This window comes from Lepidochelys olivacea, assembly GCF_965140295.1.
Source record: "Lepidochelys olivacea isolate rLepOli2 genome assembly, chromosome: 8".
In the NCBI taxonomy this organism is placed as follows: domain Eukaryota; kingdom Metazoa; phylum Chordata; order Testudines; family Cheloniidae; genus Lepidochelys; species Lepidochelys olivacea.
Window position 1 is genome coordinate 35,074,499 of NC_140418.1, and position 18,226 is coordinate 35,092,724.

Here is an 18,226-nt window from a genome sequence, read left to right on the forward strand (position 1 = left end):
GTGTCTCTGCATGAAAACAATGATCTTGCTCCTGCTCCCATTGAAGTCAGTGGGAGTTTTGTGGATATATGTCTATCTTGGGTACTTACATAGTCCCCATTAATGTAGTATCTGATCGCCTCACCATCTTTGATGAAAAGAAAAGGAGTACTAGTGGCACCTTAGAGACTAACCAATTTATTTGAGCATAAGCTTTCGTGAGCTACAGCTCACTTCCAAACAACATCTGTGTGAGGTAGAAAAGAGAAGTATTTGTATGAGTAAAGCAAACAGGATGTGGCCTTGATGCCTTTCTTTCTCACAGCACAGGGGCAGTCTAAGAGCTCCATTACACCACAAAAATATCTGTCTTGGGAACCTGCCCTCCACTTGGGTTACAATGTATAAAATGTTCAGAAGCATCTAAGTACTTTAAGCCCACGTCCTGTGGACTTTCAATGAAGCATAGGCTCTGAAGGATTTCAGAGCCCAAGCCAGAATGTCTGCATGGCTATTTGGCCCAGGTCCGTAGACCAAAACTCTGAGACTCACAGCAGGGCTTGTTTTTGTTTGTTTGGGGTTTTTTGCTGTGTGGATGTACCCTAACTTTTTTGTAACTGAGTCCCCTGCTTTCTGCAGTTCAGTCAGGTCCCATACAATGTTCGAACTGCTGCTTGCACTGTGCGATGCATTGAAACAATTGGGAACTTTCATCCTTTGCTATAAATGCAATCATAATAAATCCAACTCCACTTGCACTTCCTTGCTCAAAAGTTACAATTCTCTCCAATTACAAGACTTGATCTTGCAGTCCTTGCTCACATGAACAATTTAAATGGCTGAGAAAAGATTACTTGCATGAGTAAGGGTTGGATGATCAAGCCCGTAATGCAAAAGGCCAAGCTCAACCTGGTGTGACCCATTTAAATTAATGGAGTTACACCAGAGAGGAATATGGCCAACCTCATGGATTTAAACAGCATATGTCTGGGGGTGAATTTAGCACAGAATGTCCACCTGCATATTACTTTGCTGAATGCAGGTAACATTTTGCTGTAATTAATATCTTTACATACAGCCATTACTTGGCTTGTGTGTATGAACGATCCTGGATGAATTCTTGTAGCCAAATGCTGTGAGAATGTGGAGAGCTGTATCTGTATTGGGAGTGAAAAGAATCAAGCTGTGTCTTCACAACAACAAAAGGTGTATCTCACCATGTTGCTTTGGCAGAGCCTTTCTGGAATCCTGCTGCTTTATACACCGGTGCGCCCCTTAGCAGTCACATGCAGAACCCCAGGACAGAAACACTGCTTAGCTAGAAATCTGGGGTGTGGGGGGCGGAGGGAAGTTATGGCCTCCCTACTAATGGGGGAGCATAGAGGACCAGAGCTACCCAACAAGTAGTTGGTACTGCCGAGAAAGGAGGCATGTGGCCAAGGCAACTGGCCTGTGCATCTACTCAGCAGCAGCCTCTGCTGATGTAGCCCCTACAGTGGGCCAGTTCTAATCCAAAAAACCACATACTCACTGGGACAGGAGGTGTAATTTACACATCTATGCATCAGCTTCCATGAATGTGGTCCAAATGGTCTTTCCTACTTTCAGCTGCTTGTTCCTCAGACTGTTTCCTTTTATTTCTCACACCTGAGGGAGACTGAGATGTTTCAGATGAATACAAGAGTGTTAACTTGCAATATTTGCACTTAGTATCCCCTGGGCCATGCTGAAAAAGAGGCGAGAAAGTTAGACCTAAGAGAGAGAGAGATAAACCTCTTCTTTTTGCCATATATGCAGGCCACAGCAACAAAGCAATTCAAAGTTAGAGCTAAAATCCTATTGGTAACTTACTCCGTTCTGCCTAAATATTGCTACTCAGATAGTTTGCACCCAGTCAAGGAGTGTGTTATTAAGAATACCCAAATTATTGTATAATTGAGGTCATGGGTCAAATCTGGGACTATGGTAAATCTCAGTGAAGTGTATTTCCCTATAACGTATGGCTTGACCTTCAACTCCTAATAGTAAATAATAATGGTCTATGAGGAGCCAGTGTTGGATCTTTCATATATTTAGAATTTTCTGATGCTAAGATATTGCCATTCACAGACACCCATAGGGAGTATGCTGTAGAATCACAGTACGATGTAGCCTAATGGGTATGCAGCTCCACAGTGACAGATTTACAGAGCACTTCTGCTCTCGTCCAGGATAGATACAGAAGGTCCAATCCTGCAGCCCTTGCTCTGGCAAACCTCTGTCTCATTTCAGCATAATAACTTCAGGATTAGCACCAGCATCCCATGATAAATCTGATAATGTTAATCTGTTTTTTCCAAATGCGTTTAGCATTTGTGAGACACTGAAGTAAGTGCCCCAAACAGAGTTATAAAATCAGCCAGCTCACCTCGGCATCCAAATGCATGAAGAGAAAATAGACATTTAAACTACAAACTTATTAAAAACAACCAACCCAGAACTGTTCAGACAAAGATGGCTTCCCATTATTTGCCACAAGAGGTAAAATAATTAATTTTAGTGAGAGCCTCAGCCCAGCTTTGTAAATGACCAGAATGTCACCCTCAGCCTAAAAACTCAGACTCTGGAAGAACCACAGTATCAGGCTGCATAAAACTCTTGACCTGTCCCCATGTTCTCCACATTCCCAACATCACAAAGGCTTTAGGACCACTCCTGTGAGGTACTGAGACTCAGTTCCCACTGGAGACAAAGCAAGAGTTCCTTGCAGTTTGGAACCTTAGTGCCAATCTGTGCTTGAACACAGCAACAGAGAAACTCACTGGTAACGTAATCTCTAAAACATGTTTTAGAGATCAAGGGCCTGGTTCTCTCCTCACTAGTGCAAGTACAAATCCAGAATAAGTCCACTGGAATCAATGGACTTACAGCAGAGCAAAACTGGTGCAAGTGAAAAGATAATCAGGCTCCAGGATCCTTTTAAATTTCACTTTGCACAAAACCATAGAGAGGGGTGACTGAGAAAACAGAACATGAACAGCAGAAAGGACCAGACAAGATGTGAGTCAACACAGCCCAGAATGGAGATGGGGAGAGAAAGAAAACAGATGAAGGCAAGGGATATGTTTTGCTGCTACACCTTCCTGGCACCTAATGAAGTAGTGAGAATGGCCTTGGCTGGCCACATCAGTCACGGGCCTATGACACTGGATAAGTTACTCTCCTGCCGCAGCCTGTGTCACGGCTGAGAAAGGAGCTAATGATGTCTGCATAGCAGCTGGAGGCTGGCAGGACACTGAGCTCTGCCTCTCACGTGAGCAGCAGGTCAGGCCCTGGTCAGTGTCAAACGACTAAAGAGGAAGTGCCAACACAAGTGCAGGTGGGGTCGGTTAAGGTAAAGCAGTGCCAGTGACAGGGTTATGGGAAGGACACTTGGAAGGAAAAGGTGGAAGCGGAGGCAGAAGAGACACCAGAAAGGAAAGCCACAGAGGACCAAGCAAGGCCATCAGCCCATGCAGCTCACCTTACTATGTGTATCCATCCAAGAAAGAATGTAAGAAAGAAGGAGTAAAAGGAGCAGAGGAGAGTAGGGGAAAATGGGAGGCAGAAGCAAGGAACTAAAACTAAGGGCCAAATTGTGATCCCTTACTCACGTTGGGGGTTTTTTACCTACACAGTGAGTGCCATTCAGCTCCCCAGTTTTAGTAAGACAGTCACAGTCTGGCCCTAAGACAGCAAAGAACTGGATGGAATAGCAATAAAAATAGCTCAGCTTGAGCTAAATGCAATGATGCCATTAAGGTTGCAGAGAAAGGGGAAGAAAATCCTAAGAAGTTAAGCTTCCTCTAGGAATGTGAACTCAGCCTTTTGCACACATGTAAAGTTCTGTCCCTGTTTTTCCTGTGAAATGTGCAGCCTTCAGTTTATGTTGTTAGATATTTACCCTAAACCAGCGGTTCCCAAACTTGTTCTGCCGCTTGTGCAGGGAAAGCCCCTGGTGGCCCGGTTTGTTTACCTGCCGCATTCGCAGGTTCAGCCGATTGCGGCTCCCAGTGGCCGCGGTTTGCTGCTCCAGGCCAATGGGAGCTGCTGGAAGCGGCGCGGGCCGAGGGACATACTGGCTTCCACTTCCAGCAGCTTCCATTGGCCTGGAGCAGCGAACTGCAGCCAGTGGGAGCCACGATCGGCTGAACCTGCGGACGCAGCAGGTAAACCAACCGGCCCGGCCCGCCAGGGGCTTTCCCTGCACAAGCAGCAGAACAAGTTTGGGAACCACTGCCCTAAACTATCCAGGCTGTGTGGCAGCACATTGATGATGCGCTATGAACTTTGGCCAACATTCTCAAAAGCAACTAGTGATTTGGGATGCCTTAATCTTTGGGTGCCCATTGTGAGACACCTGAAAGAGCCCAGATGATCAGAGGGCAGGTGCTCAGCAGTTTCTGCAAATCTAGCCCCTACAAGGTGTCTCAAGTCGGTCACCCAAAAGTACTAGTCACTTCTGAAAATCTTGCTCTTTAACTTCTGCTTTTCCTGGTTTTGATTTGAACATGCTGCACACTGGAAATTAAGAGTGTCCCAAGGGCTTGTAGTCAGGCCCCTGCGTATTCTGCAGCAAGCGCCAGTGCTGTGGCAATGACCCCTGGTTTCTGCAGCACTCTGGTGTGGCAGTGTGGGAACTCTGGTTAACTGAGTAACTTCAGTTCATTTGATACAACTATGAGTAAAATCAGTATATAATCCCCAGGTTATTTATTGTCATATTACATTAAATGTTATGCTGCAGATTTTCAGTCTGCTGCAGAATATAATGCTGGACCCACACAGATTGTTTGGGTTGCACCGGACACACCTGGCTGCACTGCAGAGTCTGTGAAGGGGAAGCAGGAGGCTTTGGCAGTACTCTTGGGACAGTTCAGGCTTTTCTCTGCTGGGTGGCAGTTTGGGTTTGGGGGACCCAGGAGGCAGGTGAAGCTGTTGGCAGAGGGAGAGGGATGAATCTCCTCTTTGTAGAGGTGTCCTGGGCAATGCAGGACCTGGAACTCTTTATCCCTCCCCACCCCACACCAGCAACCCTTGACAGAAACCATCCTCCTCACCCCTCCATCCTCCAATATCCACCACTGCATCCCACATTATTCTGTGTGAATGTTTGTCTGCTGCTTCAGAGGAATGACACACCTTATGAAGATGTTATCATCACATACCTGGTCTGTGTATCTGGTAGAGAATTCCTTCCTGATCCCTGAGGCAATCATCTTCTACCCTGAAGCATGAGAACTGATCATCACTATCTCAGGCTGCATAGCAGTGAGTGAAAACAGCCAGCTCCAAGAGTGCATTTGCTGGATTTCCTCGGTGAACAAAGTAACAGTGCAAATGCCGAACCCTATAATAAAGACAAGTTGACTGTTATTTTTCTCTGCTGCAGCCTTTATTAAACCGTATGTTCACTAACAATACAAGAGCTTGACTCCTGGGCTGGGTTGGCCACTTGCAACTAATCATAATTATTTGTTTTAATTTGTGGAATTGCTTGTACGGGGCCTTTTCAAACAAGGCTGGATTTGACGTGCTAGTGCCCCAAACATCAGGGAACATAAAAAAATGAATTAGGCCATTGATATAGCACTTGTGCAAAAATAAATCTCTTTGGCACCTTGAACGTATAGGCCCATTTCCTCCCAGCTTCAATGCCATGGCACAGACAGCAAGTGCTATAAGGGAGGAGTGAAGCCCCTCAGAACTGGGAGTCTATCACCTATGGGCAATCACCATAAGGTCAGTGGCATGTAAGAGGCAGCCAGCTCCATTCAACTGGGCCTTAAATTCTGCATTTTCTGATTTTTTTTTAAACTCCCGCCTGCTCACTGGAAATTAAATGGAGCCTCTGCCCTGTGTCCCAAGAGCTTGTAGTCTGTCCCCTGTGCATTCTGCAGCAAGCCAGAAGCCAGTTCTGTGGTACTGATCTGCTGCTTCAGAGGAATGACCCACATTATGAAGCTGTTATTGTAACATACCGGGCCTGTACATGGGGCAGGGAATTCCCTCCTGATCCCTGAAGCAATCATCTACTCTGAAGCATCTCTGAAGCATGCAACTGCTACACTTGTGTTGGGTGTGGGATTTTTCAAAGGAGCTTATGCGTGGCAGCCAGCGTTGGCCCAGCTAGGAGGCCAGAGAGTGCCAAGCAGGACAGAAGTCCTGGAAGCTGCAGCTGGCCTCAGAATGCAGCTGCAGGGAATAGATTGAACTGAACCCAGCTCTGGGAAGGAGGACTGGGGTCTCCTGATTCAAGGAGAGAAACACTGAAGTGGGAGGTCCAATGTGTGGAACAACTAAATAAATTGGACCCCAAAAGAGCAGTGTTTTAATTACCACTGGACTGTGATGTAGCATTTTTAAGGGGCCCTGAATCGAAGGGTAAACTGAGGCAGAGTGCTGCAGAGTCACCCCAGGCCATGAGGGGGAGGTTTGTAGGTGGCCGGTCTGATACAGGCTCTAAGCCTGGAGATAAAAAGCTGGTCTATGATTCATGTTTGCCACAAAATGAATGCCATAGTTGTCACTAACAGCCAGAACACCTGGAAGCAAGGCTGAAATGCTCTGGACGTGTGTGTGACACTAAATACCCCTGTATTCACACTCAACACGCTATTGTAATAATCTTTGTACAAAATATGCCTTGTGAGAGTTCATTCAAAAACTAATAACTCAAAGACATTTATGTGTATTTGATTCTCTGACTGACCCGATCTTCATGCAAAGACAATGAAGAGCCATTTTTACATATTAGGTAAAAAGAGCTATTAAGCTACCATGTGGGGGAAGAAAGAACATAGAGCTTCCTTCATCACCAGCCTCCTTGTCACCTTCCTTGCAGCTTGAATAAACTTTACTTTGAGGGGTGACCCTCAGAAGAATCCATTCCAAAGATTCACTGGGCTATAAGGACAGGGGGGTTGGAGGGAGCTGAACTTTAGGTAATCAATCATAGAATCATAGAATCTCAGGGTTGGAAGGGACCTCAGGAGGTCATCTAGTCCAACCCCCTGCTTGAAGCAGGGCCAATCCCCAATTTTTGCCCCAGATCCCTAAATGGGCCCCTCAAGGATTGAACTCACAACCCTGGGTTTAGCAGGCCAATGCTCAAACCACTGAGCTATCCCTCCCCCCATAAACAGTTGAATCAATCAATTGAATATAATATTACTGTCTTATAAAAGTGTGTAGTGTAAGCTTTTTTCTGAGAGCTAATGGCACGCTGGTGATTAATATCACTGAGAAATGTACGTTCTAACAAGCTGAGAAAGATGGGTCCTTCAACCATGGGGAGTTGAAGTATCTGGGAACTGAATATAGGCAAGAAACCATCTTGAACAAGCCTGTATTTTGCTAGATTAAGTTTTAGACTTTTGAATGCAGTTTCACTTTTGTTTGCTTGTGACCCTTTCAAACTTTATTCCTCATACTTAGGGTGACCAGATGTCCCGACTTTATAGGGACAGTCCCGATATGTGGGGCTTTGTGTTATATAGGCACCAATTACCTCCTACCCCCTGCCCTGATTTTTCATACTTGCTGTCTGGTCACCCTACTCATACTTGAACCCACTTCAAATCCTGTCTTCTTTTGTTAATCAATTTGTTTTACTATTAATCTAACTCACCAGTGCTGTGTTTGAATTTAAGTGAATGTAAACTCCAGTTAATGTGGCAAGCTGGTAGCTTTTGTGTTGCTAGAGGAACAAATGAACCATAGTATTTCTCTGAACTGCCCAGAAGAGGGCTGGACATTGCAGAGTATATGGTTTTGAGAAATTCAGGACTGGGAGTGTGTTGGGGTCACCCTGAAAGTAGTAAGCCAGGTTGGTGGGAGCCACAGTAAAGCTGTGGGGCTGAAGACAGGCTGCTGGGGTCAGAGCTGCTGAACCTGGGCTGTCTAGCGCACAGATGCTCAGGATGTAACCTGCATGTTTGTAGGGTAGTTAAGCATTCTAAGGCACTCAAGATTGCAGGGCAAGCAGTGACATAACTCCTCACTGGTCTGAATTGCACCCTGATCCTTGCCAAAGAGGGTAAAACCCTGCCCTTCTCTTAGCAGACATGAAACATCTCAGAGACAGCAGAATATTTGCAGGGTGGGGTGGCTAGGACTGCCAAAGTGCCATGCTTCAGGCATGACACCCACTCTCATGATTTTATCACAAGTCTCACAATACTTGGTGTTTTTCTTCAAGGCCCAGCTTCCGGAGTCAGGTGATTACGTGAGAATCTGAGCATCCATTCAAATAAAAACAAAGCAAGTTCCTATCCCTCGTGGTTGAAGATAAAAGCTTGAAAACGTGAATCCTAATGGCTCAAAAACCACAAGGCAAATAAAGAGCTCCACATTTATTACTTTTTAAATCTTGGGATACTTAAGCCAAGCACAGGATTTTTTGAGACCTGACTTGCAGTTTTTGAATGCTTGGAATTGACAGTGCTGTGACATACATACATTTCCCCCTCACCCATGTATTCCTGCAGCCTTGCTATATTCTCAGGCCTAACTTGAGTGGAGCAACACACAGCTGAGGAGCTGGTCATTATTTTTTTACTATATTATTAACATCATCTTAGATTCAGATTGTGAGATTCAGTTGTAATACTCAATTCCCCTTTCTCCAGCCAGGCTCTTGTTTTCCTTGCTTGGGTCCCTTTGGTTGGGCAGGCAAAATGGGCTAGTCAATTTTACTTTGGGGATCTAAAGACAATCATAAACCTCTGTAAAACAAATGGGTATGCCAAGCACTCTCTTCCAGGCTCAACAGAAAGAGCTGTCTCCTTTATGTAGTAAAAAATGCTGCAGACAATGGTGGTGACCTTCCAGCACACTAGGCCGCACGATAGGTCAAAGCTAGCATATGCAGATTAACAGGGTTTCCTTTGGCTGCAAACCCATGCTGGCGGCAGGCTGTGCGCGTTGGAGGCAGAGAAAGCCCAAAAGCAGTTGCGAGCATAGACTTTGAGTGGAAGCAGAGGGACAGAGCTTCTTGGGCACAGGGCTTGGTGGAGTGGCAGACATGGGGATTTCTGAGCAAGGAAGATGTCTGCTATTTGTTTCCACTGTGTTCAGGAAAACAGGAGTGTGTGTGTATGTTATTTGTAGATAAACATGACTGCACCAAGAATGCACCAAGAATACACCTGATTCATAAAATTTCTCATCCTAATGGAAACAAACGTGCTAGGCCCCAGCTATTGGCTCCCTGCTCAGGCAAAAGGGGCAACAGCTTCTCTTCAGTTTCTAGTCAGTTCAGCTGCCAGGTTCTGATGTACCAGCACACACAGCTGCTGTTGGTATTCACAGCTCTACAAAGGAAGTTTTTTTTACTTTGAAATTATTTCCATTGCTATTTTGAAAAGATTCTGAAAACATTTCTCTTCAGACTAGATTTTGGGTTTAAAACTGGTTTGAGGTAGAGCACCTTTCAACGTAGTGGCCCAGATTCCCCTGCTCTGGTCCATGTCACTTAGGCGGCACAATGGGGCAGACACTGGCTCTAAGTTCTTCCAGCATAATGTAGCCTCCAGTGGCATAGCTGGCTCCTATACCAACTGCATTCATGTTGTAGGTGGGACAAAACATGCCTGTGTAACACCAACAGACCCCGGTCGTCGGCGGGTGGGATCAAACCTGGGGTCTCTGGAGCTTAAAGCATGAGCCTCTACTGCATGAGCTAAAAGCCAACTGGCTGTCAGCTAAGGCTGTAGAGCAGACTCATTTTATCTTTCTCTCTAAGTGGTCTCAGTGCCACTAGATGGGACAGAGCACCACACCCAGAAGGTGTGTGGGTTACACCTGCACTTCACCAAATCTCAACAGTCCCATAGCTATTATCAGTTACCTTACGTTAGCACAGCCCCCAACCTTCTCTAACTTAGCCCAATGGGTCAGGGTTAGTGCAAATGCACCTGGCTAATGGGGGACACCCCACCCCCTCCTTCACCAAGCATATTTTAACCCAGGAGTGCCTCTGGGCATATATGGGCAGGAAAGGGTGGTGATGGATGTTCAAAAATGCCTGCAGACCCCCATGGCAATGGGAAACCAGATTTTCTCTTAGAAAGTGTTGATGAGCCACGGGTTCCGTGAGCTTTGATTCAAGCAGAATATTTACATGTGGTTATTTCTCTCTCCTTTCCCCTTGTGCAGTATAATTAGCAATCTGCCTGACAACAGGCCCAATCCTGCTCAGATTGAGGCAATAGGATCGCAAGCCAGACCCTCCTCTAGTGCAGTACAGGGAACGCTGTGCTTTATCCCTGGGTAGGAGGGACTCTTGGCCAGGAAAACTAATTGGTCTGCTGCAGATGGGAGATTAAAAACAAAATTCAGGGAGCAGGTGTTGTGGTAACGTAAGCAGGAGGCGAGGAGCTTGTTTGCAAAAGCTCTGCCTCATGCTTTTCTATTTACTGAATTTTATTGGAAATGTTTTCATAGCATTTAGAATTACAAGGGCTCACCAAAATAGGAGTGGGTCTGAAACAAATCTTCCCCTGACCCTAAGGGAAGGGAAGATGTGACACAGATGGGTGCCCTGTGAATATCCAAATACAATTCTTGAGATTAGCCCCTGGCTTATGCACAGAGCCAAAACCCTGCATTTGTCACCCCACAGTTGCAGTATGAACACCCAGAGTTCTCAAGTAACTGTATACACAAATTCCCAAGAGACGGTACAGGAACATACCAAACGCTCATAAGATAAGGATGGGATGACTGGATAATGGACGAGGATGCTTTGTTCAAACAAGGTATACAGGTGATAATCAACATCATCTGGAGCGTAACATGTAACTTGTTTGTATCAATGTATAAAAGGAGAAGTCACAGAAGGGGCATCTTTGTATTGGCCTATGGGACAGCATCCTGTTACATTGACTGAGCCTTTACCTTGTCTTAGGCATACGTGTGTTAGTGTCCCCATGGCCCATCGGACAGGGCACTAGTATCATGCTTTGCGGACATTAAACTTGGCCAAGAGTCTTTGCCACCAAACCAAGCCTGTGGCCTTTCTTTATGAATAACATCGAGGTCTGCTGACTCAACATGCTGCACGCTCTGCTAGTGCGGCTAGCACCAGTGCTCCAGGAACAGCAGAACTAGCAGCATTAACAACTCGGCAGCCGTAACAACACCCCACAGTGCAACCAACACGTTGTTACAGAGCTACGTCAGGTGCTTTTATAGCCAAACATGCGACTCTAACCCCACATTTCTGCTCTCTGTTGTGTCTTGGAGTCAGATCTGCTTATTCCACCAACACAAACAAGTTAGAGTTCCTGTTGGTCCTACAGAGACAGCTCAGCTTTGCATTCTCTTCTGCTTCATGCTTCCCCAACAGACTGTCCAATGGGAGTCTTTATTACTGGCAACCACATAAGAGGTACAACACAGCTGGTTATTCTGAATGCAGGTGGAATTCACAGCAGCAGCGGTTTTTGCTTGGAACTGCCCAATGTCATTGGCACAGTCACTTTTCTGATTATAACCCCTCTTTGATCCCTACTCTACAGTCTTCCAATGGGAAATGTGCATTAGTTAGGGTTACAAGACTGTGCTTTTTAAGCAAGACCGTACTCAGTCCATGCTGACAGATTATATTGCTCCCCATTTCTCATGATGAGGATCAATGACATGCTCACTGGGAAAGGTCAGGCAGTTCTTTATCGGTCTGGCTCTTTTCTTGCTGAATCAGCCCAAAAGATACAAACTGAGATTTTCAGGAGTGTGGACCTAAAGTTAAGCTGCTAAATCCATATGGCACCTGAATAAGGGACCTTGCTGTCAAAGCACAGAGCGCCCACCAGCACTCTGAGGTCAACAAAGGTACCTGAGGGATAAATCTGGCCCACAAATTGAGCTCATGGCTCCAGTTCAAAGCCCATCCAGGTCACTAGTGTCTAGACGCTGTTCATGCCTGATAAGCCGGTCACGATGCCCTACATGAAATGAGTTTGAGTCTCAGCCCACTTCCCGGGGCAAATGTTCCCATCACAGAAAACACCACACCGGTAGCCACTCAGGAGAGCCATGTTGTCACTGCCCCAGGACTGAACGGGCCCTGGATAGGAACTCCCCTTTCACCCCAAGGCCAGCTGACAGGGCCGTGTGGGGAAAGCATGCACAGTATCTGCCAGTGCTATGGATAAGCAGAGCACTTCAACCTCCAGGATACTGCTGCAGCGACCCTGGCACGTGTGTCCACAAACTGCTGAGTAGAGATGATTTGGTGCTTGAACAACCTCCAAATCAATATCAGCATTGAGTAAAAGCATCCAAGGTGCAAACCCTACAAGACAATGTCATTGGACAGTGAATGTCCTCACCAGCTGTCGTGAACATCCCATCAAAATCTGTGCCCCTTGGCTAACCTGCTTTAACCCCATCTAGAGAGACTGGGCAGTGGAATATTAATGGGTATGTGCGTTTCATAGGGCGGCCCACCTGGAGTGCTCTCCGGCAGCAGGCGGCAGCACAAGTGTGTCTGCCTCAGTTTCCCTCCTTCTGAGTCACCAGAAATAGTCTAAATAGCGCAAATGACCCTTGTGGGGTTAATTTTTACAGAATAAAGCCCTGTGTGCATAAGTCCAAATGAAAGAATCCAGGTAATATGGCCCAGGCATCCCACCCCACACCCCAGCATCCCTCCCCACACACCAGCATAGCCCCAGCATCCCTCCCCACAGCCCAGCTCTCTGGCACAGGCCGGCAACCCTTTCCGTGCCCCGGCTCAGCCCTGGCACTCCTCCCCTATGCCCCAGCAGGCATCTCCCTCTGCTGCTTTCAGCCCTCTCTGGCCCTTAACATAACACGTCACTTTCCAGTATCTTCCTCCACACTCAGTCCTTATCTGCCCCTCTGCCAGGTCAGCCACCCCCAGCCCTTCCAGTTGGAGTGCAACCCCCTCCTCCCAGTGGGAACCCTTACAGCATCTCTGCTAGGAGGCCACCCTTCCCAGGGGAACATCCCTTACTCCCCCAGCCCTCTCACTGTTCCCCTGGGTTCAGCTCTCCAGCCCTGCAGGTGTCAGCAGGAAAGCCCCTATGCTGCTCTCTGGCCTTCAGCACTCTTCAGCCTTCCACAGGAAACACCTCTTCTGCTTCCTTCCAGGAAGGCCTGCTCCAGTCCCCTGGTCTGTGGAAGCTCTCACCCCTAACTGAAACAGTCTGCCCTGGTCTACTAAGACTCCCCCTCAGTGGGTCTCTCTCCCTGATCATTTATAGCTCCCAATCCTCTTCATTAGCCAAATTGGGAGCTCCTGTTGTGGCCCAAGGGGGCTGGACCTGCTTCATTTACACGGGCCAGCCCCCCTCCGACAGGTGTGTGCACATTCACCTGGTCATTTACCAGAGTTAGACACCTGTGCTCCAAATTAGCTAGGTAGCATGGGTGGTGTGCAAAAGAGTTTTAAAGGTGTTTGGTGCCTGAAGAGGCAGATAGGCACCAACTGTGATTTTCTAGAGTTCCTGGGCACCTCGGCATTTGTGAAATCCTGCTAAAGTCTAGGATGAAGAGCAAGGGTGTAACTGGGAGACAAGAATCTTAAAACTATCACATATTAAAAGAACCTCCTGGTCATTTGGCTTTAGGTAGTTAACCTTGTCCACAAAAAAAAAAAGAATAAAAACCTTCATTTGTCAAAAATCAGTCCCTTAAAGCAGAGCCCTGGTCCATCTTCATCAAAGTTCCTTTAAACTAAATTCAGGCACAAAACTAGTTTAATATAGAATACATTCTCTGGTGAGGGATTATAATCTCCCCGTGTGGGAGATGGATTTGGAGATCTAATGGATCTTTTCCATCTACAGCTGCTAGGAGCCAATCCCTCCTCTGTCAACAGAAAAGCTGGAATTTTCTTCTCTGAGGCCCAGAGAATGATTACTACTTGATATTCTGTTCTCCCACATGCGTGGAACGTTACAGGGGAACAGACTGTCTGAGTCGGCTGCATCTGAGAGCAGAATTTTGCCCTTAATAGGCTGTCAGTTGCAGGGAAAGGTTTTTATTAAAAAATATTAACATCCAATAAACACTGCTCAGATTTGAAGGGTGAAGGCTTTCTTGACATCACAGTGTGCTGGGAGTTACACATGCAGAGCTCCTCTCCCATATGTCTCCAGTCGATGGAGGCATGTGGATGGACAGAAGAGACCATCTAATTTCCTGCCCCTGAGATAAGAACATGCCCCTGTCTCTGACCAAAGCAAGAAAGGGATATTTGTTTCAGAGTAACAAACTGAATGATTCCCCCTGGACTCCTGCAGCTGACAAACAAGTACAGGGACAGCACAAAACTGGTGGAGCTGGAATGACACCCCCAGGGCCCAGAGAAAGCTGTGCTTCTCCTAGAGCCAGCTGAAAAACACCAAAAGCAAGACAGACCTCAAAGGATCTGCATGGCCAGGCTCCGCTGCCTGGAAGATGTCTCCCTCTCCCTAGGAGGCTCCTCCCCAGGCCAGAGGGATGGTTTCTTTCTGTCTGCATTTCTCTCACTGAGGATATAGTTAGTATTCATTATCTCTGTTGCACCGTGCACGCACACAGCCCTTTGCTGAACAGGCTCACATACACCCCTGGGGTAACAGAATGTAATTCTCTTCAGTGGGACATGTGCCCCTTAACGCCAGGCTTGAATTTAGTCCTTAGAACTTGCCCCAAAGAGCTGACCATGTAAGGGTCTGATCCTGCTCCCATCGAAGTCAATGGCGAAAGTCACACTCATTTCAGCAGCAGTGGGTTTGGAGACCTATGCAGCCTGAAAGGATAGTACCGGAGCAGAGCGGAGTGAGGACCCCACTCAAGGGGAGCCCTGGAATGGGTACAAATGAGGAGAGCGAGGATGCTGCGTGGGTGTGTGGGGACCCCAGAAGAGGTGTCAGGCTGAGTTGGAGGGGACAGGATGTGCTTTGGAGAGAGGGCCAGGAGGGAGGAGGAAATAAGAGGAGAGATTCAGGTTCTGGAATGGGAGTTTCAAAGGCACTGTGTTAGCCTAACTGAAGTCAATGGGAGTTTTTACTGTTGACTTCAATGGGAGCAGAGTTAGGCCAATTACAACACCGATGGAAACCTTTTGGAAAACCCATCCTCTAACCCTGCTCTGACAGGCAGCACAGACACTGCTCATGGCCGAAGCATGCACAAACATACCCGTCCCGGTTACAAAGAGAGACCTCCTCTCTGAGGATGTATGAACAGGAGTCTCAGAAATATCAGCGCCTGCAAATCACCCACACATCAAGAGGAAAGAGAACTACTCCTCTGAGTACATTTTATTGTCTGTTATTATCAAGCTCTTTTACAATAACCACCTTGATGTGAAACGATAGCTTTTTATCCCAAGGTATTGAAGAAGACGGGCATGTGATGATAATTTGGAGATGGAAGTAATTTTTCATCAATGTACTTAAGGACAATCACAGTGCTAGGAGGGAAGACCTAATTGTGGAGCTGTGTGATTAGTTTTTATGTCACTACAATTATTCTGTTGGCTACATATAAAGAATATGGCAAAATGCAGCACTTAATTTTAAATCAAGACTTAGTTCTCTTTTAGTAGCTAAGTGATGTTGATCACATCATTTAATGGTGACTATAAAATGTGCCATTTAGATGTAAAAGGATGAAGAAAGGGACTAACCAGCTTGGTAATTGATGGATTACAGTCTGGATTTGCGGGAGGCAGCACTAATACATCCGAGTTCAGTCGCCTTGGTTTTAACTACTTCTGGGGAATTGCTACTTGCCCAAAGCCCTAATGGATGTAGAGTCAGTGATCCGTAAGTCCTGAAGCACAGTATGGAGCAAACAGCCACTTTGCCCTGGAGACACAAAAAGCATGAGATGAATTGCCATTTAATATAATTTGTTACATTTGTTTAAATATTTTCCTTTAAGGCCTTACCTTGCCCTCCATGGCTCCCATTGGAGCCAGTGAGCATGATTTTGAATGGAGCAATAGTCCACTCTGTTTTGCATTCACAAATAATTTGCCCACTTTTTTTGCCCTCCCCGTGAATTGCAGGGTGCATGCAATAGGCATTGAACTGTGTGATTTGCAAGCATAAGCAAGGAGTTGGATGTCTGACTACTAATATTTGGGCCTGCATTTGTTTGGGGGAGCAATTAATTGCACCCACAAAAATAGAGGTCTCAATCAGTGTCACTGGCCCCAAGCATTCAAAAACCATGACTCTGGTCCCCCAGAATCAGGAGATTAGCTTAAAAATCAGGAGGTTTTAAAAATAATTAATTTGGGATTCTTTTTATTCATCTTCTCTTTTGTGAGTCTTGAGGTTTCACATTTTCAAGCTTCTCCCTGCAACCACAAAAGCCAGAAACATACCGGGGTTTTTTTAAATGAAAGCTGAGATTCTCACACACTCACCTGATGCCAGGATTCCTGGGGCCTTAAGAAAAACACCCGATCTCAAGAGACTTGTGATAAAATCCCAAGAGATTAGGCCTGATTATTCCTGTCCAAGTGTTGCAATGGGAGCTGCCTGTGTGCATCAGAGATAGACATAAACTTCTCCATTGTGAAAATAAAGGGACATCATGCCTAATCTTGAAGGCCTTCCTCAGTCCATCTGTGTCAGGAGATAACAACCTGGCTCATAGCTCCCCTCACGCCGCCATCAGATGCTGAGAGGAGCATATCCCTCTGGGTTGGTGGTAGAGACACTCTCTTACCAAGGGCTTATCCTGAGGGAGTTCTGAGGAGGGCTTGGCTTTATGAAAGAGGCCAGTGACAAGCATGCTGTAATTTCTTGTACGTTTGAATTACCGAGCCATTGGACTCTGTGTAGGGAAAGAGCTTTATTCAAGGGAAGCTTCATTACACTCTGGGAAGCTCTTGTAACCAAGTTACTGTGACCACGTCAGGCAACGCTGGTGGCAGTAGGTGGGATCAGCATGGAGCAGGGGAAGGAGGGAAAATGGCAGATGATAGCCATGAAGAGGGTGACATCCAGCATGGAGGCTCAGGAATTAGAAGATGCAGGCCAAAAGGCCTGGTTTTTATGCCTGACCATGTACAGGATGATTGGAGTGCTTGGACTAGACAGTTGGATCAGGCTGCAAGGATGAATTAGAAGTCTGAGGGAGAGAAGGGGGATTTTTTGATGTTGCTTTGAAAGGCAGGAATGGCAGCTTTTTATGTGCCTGCCTCCCACTCTCCCCCGCCCCTCCCCCCACCATGTACAGGTGGATTACAAAAGTCTGAAAAAGGCATTGGAGCAGCAGTTTGAGACGCCTTCACAAGAAGACTGGGCTCTGCTCTGGGTGCATTTGCAGGCCAGAAAGACCAGGCTAGAGAGACCCTCAGAGATAATGGGAATCAGCTCCAGCTGATAGCAGCAAAACCTACCCAGGCAGGGAGACAACAGTACAGGATGGCCTGGAATGAGACCACTTTATTGCTAATGCAGGCCAAGGAGACGTCCAGAGATAGAACTACAGAGTGCAAAGCTTCAAATGCTCCCTGAAACCATCACCCTAGAAGTGACCTGGAGCAACACCACGAGTTGGACAAGCATCTGAGGATCCAGGGCCAGAGCTCAGGGATGCAGCAATGAATGGGAAGGAATCAACAATAGAATTACAAGTCTGCAGGAAGCAGTGGAAATACTGACCGGAAAGTCAGACAGCTCCAGATGGGAAGGCAGCTGGTAGCCCCACAGCCACAAAGGGTACTGAGATTGAGACAAGCAGATTTTCAGTCAAGAGAAATGAGGCAACCCCCTGACTGGGATTCACTGGGGGCATCAAAGTGAATTCCTGAATGCTGTGAGGGATCGGGCCTGCTGGAGACACGGACAGTATGGACATTTCAAAGAGGATTGTGCATGGACTTAAACTGCTCCTGGACAGACCAGTGCAGGAAATAGCGCCTCAAGCTATCTGTTGGCAAATTTTAGGCCTGAGCATATCTGCGTGCTGCTGTGGGGAGTGGGATCTATCAGCCTGGGAAGGTTGGGAGATCCCCATGTCAGATCCTCTCTCATTCTGGAGCACAAGTGTCTGTGTAATCTGACAGATGATGAAAAGAACCTGCCAGGGAGAGACCACAGAAATCAACTCCTTACTCTGGGGTGGTCAGAAGGCCAAATGGCCAAAAACTGGATGTAATGGGAAATTGGCAAATCACTGTAGAAACTGACAAGCTTAAATTGGTATGGAATATTATTGCGGCACAGGACTCTGATCAAGGGGCACTGGTTGG